The sequence below is a fragment of the Lepisosteus oculatus genome, chromosome 14 (genome assembly GCF_040954835.1).
Source record: "Lepisosteus oculatus isolate fLepOcu1 chromosome 14, fLepOcu1.hap2, whole genome shotgun sequence".
Taxonomy (NCBI): domain Eukaryota; kingdom Metazoa; phylum Chordata; class Actinopteri; order Semionotiformes; family Lepisosteidae; genus Lepisosteus; species Lepisosteus oculatus.
In genome coordinates, this window is record NC_090709.1 from 19,480,747 (window position 1) to 19,485,746 (window position 5,000).

At 51.9% G+C, this 5,000-nt stretch overlaps 4 non-coding genes and 3 pseudogenes across 4 annotated transcripts; all 7 read left to right on the plus strand.

Annotated features, from left to right (window-relative positions):
- The first annotated feature begins 508 nt into the window (after window positions 1–508).
- Window positions 509–627, plus strand: LOC138218887 (5S ribosomal RNA; annotated as a pseudogene).
- Window positions 628–1,163: 536 nt separating this feature from the next.
- On the plus strand, window positions 1,164–1,282 carry LOC138217659 (5S ribosomal RNA). The gene has a single exon (XR_011181371.1). It is a non-coding gene; the product is annotated as a 5S ribosomal RNA (ribosomal RNA).
- Window positions 1,283–1,819: 537 nt separating this feature from the next.
- LOC138218033 (5S ribosomal RNA) lies at window positions 1,820–1,938 on the plus strand (annotated as a pseudogene).
- Window positions 1,939–2,475: 537 nt separating this feature from the next.
- Window positions 2,476–2,594, plus strand: LOC138245156 (5S ribosomal RNA). Its single transcript, XR_011193770.1, has one exon. It is a non-coding gene; the product is annotated as a 5S ribosomal RNA (ribosomal RNA).
- A 537-nt stretch (window positions 2,595–3,131) lies between these two features.
- On the plus strand, window positions 3,132–3,250 carry LOC138244892 (5S ribosomal RNA). The gene has a single exon (XR_011193507.1). It is a non-coding gene; the product is annotated as a 5S ribosomal RNA (ribosomal RNA).
- A 537-nt stretch (window positions 3,251–3,787) lies between these two features.
- Window positions 3,788–3,906, plus strand: LOC138218492 (5S ribosomal RNA; annotated as a pseudogene).
- A 536-nt stretch (window positions 3,907–4,442) lies between these two features.
- LOC138244072 (5S ribosomal RNA) lies at window positions 4,443–4,561 on the plus strand. Its single transcript, XR_011192686.1, has one exon. It is a non-coding gene; the product is annotated as a 5S ribosomal RNA (ribosomal RNA).
- Window positions 4,562–5,000: the final 439 nt, after the last annotated feature.

Sequence of the window (5,000 nt, forward strand, 5' to 3'; positions counted from 1 at the left end):
TCGCTCGCTCATTCCCCTGTTCACACGTGCAGTGCGGCTTGTCCGTCTGTTTATTTGTCAGCTTTGGCGAGACACGGGTGCTTGTGTATTAGCGTGAGCGTTTTTTATTCTGATCATGAACAGTTTAACAAGTCCGCAAAGGATCGAGGAAAAGTTTATCGCCAGCTGAAAAGAGACACAGCGCTTCGGCTGTGGAGACTTGTTCGGCTGGCGTTCGGAGAGTTGCGTTTTTCAGAATTGTATTGAGATCGTTTTCCACAGAGCTCAGATGTCAAAGCACAGCAGCAGCTCTCCACAGCGATCCTCTATAGCGCCCTTTCTCCCGCAGCTCCGTCCTCATTGGAAGGAAGCAAAAGTGAAAGGCTGAAGTGAAATAGAGCGGGGACGAAGGCAGTGAAGAGAGAGAACGTGGGAAGAAGAGAAAAACGCAAGGGAAAAAAAGCAGCGTCGAAAAAGAGATGACGGAGCTGTCCTCTCAATAAGAAGGGTGCCAGCGAACCTTGCTGTTGCTTACGGCCACACTCCCTTGAGCACGCCTGATCTTGTCTGATCTCGGAAACTAAACAGGGATGGGCCTGGTTAGTACTTGGATGGGAAACCGCCTGGGAATACTAGGTGCTGTAAGCTTTTAAGCGCAGGAGGCGCCCTATCCCCGCTCGCTCGCTCATTCCCCTGTTCACACGTGCAGTGCGGCTTGTCCGTCTGTTTATTTGTCAGCTTTGGCGAGACACGGGTGCTTGTGTATTAGCGTGAGCGTTTTTTATTCTGATCAGGAACAGTTTTACAAGTCCGCAAAGGATCGAGGAAAGGTTTATCGCCAGCTGAAAAGAGACACAGCGCTTCGGCTGTGGAGACTTGTTCGGCTGGCGTTCGGAGAGTCGCGTTTTTCAGAATTGTTTTGAGATCGTTTTCCACAGAGCTCAGATGTCAAAGCACAGCAGCAGCTCTCCACAGCGATCCTCTATAGCGCCCTTTCTCCCGCAGCTCCGTCCTCATTGGAAGGAAGCAAGAGTGAAAGGCTGAAGTGAAATAGAGCGGGGACGAAGGCAGTGAAGAGAGAGAACGTGGAAAGAAGAGAAAAACGCAAGGGAAAAAAGCAGCGTCGTAAAAGAGGTGACGGAGCTGTCCTCTCAATAAGAAGGGTGCCAGCGAGCCTTGCTCTCGCTTACGGCCACACCCCCTTGAGCACGCCTGATCTCGTCTGATCTCAGAATCTAAACAGGGATGGGCCTGGTTAGTACTTGGATGGGAGACCGCCTGGGAATACCAGGTGCTGTTAGCTTTTAAGCGCAGGAGGCGCCCTATCCCCGCTCGCTCGCTCATTCCCCTGTTCACACGTGCAGTGCGGCTTGTCCGTCTGTTTATTTGTCAGCTTTGGCGAGACACGGGTGCTTGTGTATTAGCGTGAGGGTTTTTTATTCTGATCAGGAACAGTTTTACAAGTCCGCAAAGGATCGAAGAAAGGTTTATCGCCAGCTGAAAAGAGACACAGCGCTTCGGCTGTGGAGACATGTTCGGCTGGCGTTCGGAGAGTCGCGTTTTTCAGAATTGTATTGAGATCGTTTTCCACAGAGCTCAGATGTCAAAGCACAGCAGCAGCTCTCCACAGCGATCCTCTATAGCGCTCTTTCTCCCGCAGCTCCGTCCTCATTGGAAGGAAGCAAGAGTGAAAGGCTGAAGTGAAATAGAGCGGGGACGAAGGCAGTGAAGAGAGAGAACGTGGGAAGAAGAGAAAAACGCAAGGGAAAAAGAGCAGCGTCGTAAAAGAGGTGACGGAGCTGTCCTCTCAATAAGAAGGGTGCCAGCGAGCCTTTCTCTCGCTTACGGCCACACCCCCTTGAGCACGCCTGATCTCGTCTGATCTCGGACGCTAAACAGGGATGGGCCTGGTTAGTACTTGGATGGGAGACCGCCTGGGAATACCAGATGCTGTAAGCTTTTAAGCGCGGGAGGCGCCCTATCCCCGCTCGCTCGCTCATTCCCCTGTTCACACGTGCAGTGCGGCTTGTCCGTCTGTTTATTTGTCAGCTTTGGCGAGACACGGGTGCTTGTGTATTAGCGTGAGCGTTTTTTATTCTGATCATGAACAGTTTAACAAGTCCGCAAAGGATGGAGGAAAAGTTTATCGCCAGCTGAAAAGAGACACAGCGCTTCGGCTGTGGAGACTTGTTCGGCTGGCGTTCGGAGAGTTGCGTTTTTCAGAATTGTATTGAGATCGTTTTCCACAGAGCTCAGATGTCAAAGCACAGCAGCAGCTCTCCACAGCGATCCTCTATAGCGCCCTTTCTCCCGCAGCTCCGTCCTCATTGGAAGGAAGCAAGAGTGAAAGGCTGAAGTGAAATAGAGCGGGGACGAAGGCAGTGAAGAGAGAGAACGTGGGAAGAAGAGAAAAACGCAAGGGAAAAAGAGCAGCGTCGTAAAAGAGGTGACGGAGCTGTTCTCTCAATAAGAAGGGTGCCAGCGAGCCTTGCTCTTGCTTATGGCCACACCCCCTTGAGCACGCCTGATCTCGTCTGATCTCGGAAGCTAAACAGGGATGGGCCTGGTTAGTACTTGGATGGGAGACCGCCTGGGAATACCAGGTGCTGTAAGCTTTTAAGCGCAGGAGGCGCCCTATCCCCGCTCGCTCGCTCATTCCCCTGTTCACACGTGCAGTGCGGCTTGTCCGTCTGTTTATTTGTCAGCTTTGGCGAGACACGGGTGCTTGTGTATTAGCGTGAGCGTTTTTTATTCTGATCAGGAACAGTTTTACAAGTCCGCAAAGGATCGAGGAAAGGTTTATCGCCAGCTGAAAAGAGACACAGCGCTTCGGCTGTGGAGACTTGTTCGGCTGGCGTTCGGAGAGTCGCGTTTTTCAGAATTGTATTGAGATCGTTTTCCACAGAGCTCAGATGTCAAAGCACAGCAGCAGCTCTCCACAGCGATCCTCTATAGCGCATTTTCTCCCGGAGCTCCGTCCTCATTGGAAGGAAGCAAGAGTGAAAGGCTGAAGTGAAATAGAGCGGGGACGAAGGCAGTGAAGAGAGAGAACGTGGGAAGAAGAGAAAAACGCAAGGGAAAAAAAGCAGCGTCGTAAAAGAGGTGACGGAGCTGTCCTCTCAATAAGAAGGGTGCCAGCGAGCCTTGCTTTCGCTTATGGCCACACCCCCTTGAGCACGCCTGATCTCGTCTGATCTCGGAAGCTAAACAGGGATGGGCCTGGTTAGTACTTGGATGGGAGACCGCCTGGGAATACCAGGTGCTGTAAGCCTTTAAGCGCAGGAGGCGCCCTATCCCCGCTCGCTGGCTCATTCCCCTGTTTACACGTGCAGTGCGGCTTGTCCGTCTGTTTATTTTTCAGCTTTGGCGAGACACGGGTGCTTGTGTATTAGCGTGAGCGTTTTTTATTCTGATCAGGAACAGTTTAACAAGTCCGCAAAGGATCAAGGAAAGGTTTATCGCCAGCTGAAAAGAGACACAGCGCTTCGGCTGTGGAGACTTGTTCGGCTGGCGTTCGGAGAGTCGCGTTTTTCAGAATTGTATTGAGATCGTTTTCCACAGAGCTCAGATGTCAAAGCACAGCAGCAGCTCTCCACAGCGATCCTCTATAGCGCCCTTTCTCCCGCAGCTCCGTCCTCATTGGAAGGAAGCAAGAGTGAAAGGCTGAAGTGAAATAGAGCGGGGACGAAGGCAGTGAAGAGAGAGAACGTGGGAAGAAGAGAAAAACGCAAGGGAAAAAAAGCAGCGTCGTAAAAGAGGTGACGGAGCTGTCCACTCAATAAGAAGGGTGCCAGCGAGCCTTGCTCTTGCTTATGGCCACACCCCCTTGAGCACGCCTGATCTCGTCTGATCTCGGAAGCTAAACAGGGATGGGCTTGGTTAGTACTTGGATGAGAGACCCCCTGGGAGTTCCAGGTGCTGTAAGCTTTTAAGCGCAGGATGCGCCCTATCCCTGCTCGCTCGCTCATTCCCCTGTTCACACGTGCAGTGCGGCTTGTCCGTCTGTTTATTTGTCAGCTTTGGCAAGACGCGGGTGCTTGTGTATTAGCTTGAGCGTTTTTTATTCTGATCAGGAACAGTTTTACAAGTCCGCAAAGGATCGAAGAAAGGTTTATCGCCAGCTGAAAAGAGACACAGCGCTTCGGCTGTGGAGACTTGTTCGGCTGGCGTTCGGAGAGTCGCGTTTTTCAGAATTGTATTGAGATCGTTTTCCACAGAACTCAGATGTCAAAGCACAGCAGCAGCTCTCCACAGCGATCCTCTATAGCGCCCTTTCTCCCGCAGCTCCGTCCTCATTGGAAGGAAGCAAGAGTGAAAGGCTGAAGTGAAATAGAGCGGGGACGAAGGCAGTGAAGAGAGAGAACGTGGAAAGAAGAGAAAAACGCAAGGGAAAAAAGCAGCGTCGTAAAAGAGGTGACGGAGCTGTCCTCTCAATAAGAAGGGTGCCAGCGAGCCTTGCTCTCGCTTACGGCCACACCCCCTTGAGCACGCCTGATCTCGTCTGATCTCGGAAGCTAAACAGGGATGGGCCTGGTTAGTACTTGGATGGGAGACCGCCTGGGAATACCAGGTGCTGTAAGCTTTTAAGCGCAGGAGGCGCCCTATCCCCGCTCGCTCGCTCATTCCCCTGTTCACACGTGCAGTGCGGCTTGTCCGTCTGTTTATTTGTCAGCTTTGGCGAGACACGGGTGCTTGTGTATTAGCGTGAGCGTTTTTTATTCTGATCAGGAACAGTTTAACAAGTCCGCAAAGGATCGAGGAAAGGTTTATCGCCAGCTGAAAAGAGACACAGCGCTTCGGCTGTGGAGACTTGTTCGGCTGGCGTTCGGAGAGTCGCGTTTTTCAGAATTGTATTGAGATCGTTTTCCACAGAGCTCAGATGTCAAAGCACAGCAGCAGCTCTCCACAGCGATCCTCTATAGCGCCCTTTCTCCCGCAGCTCTGTCCTCATTGGAAGGAAGCAAAAGTGAAAGGCTGAAGTGAAATAGAGCGGGGACGAAGGCAGTGAAGAGAGAGAACGT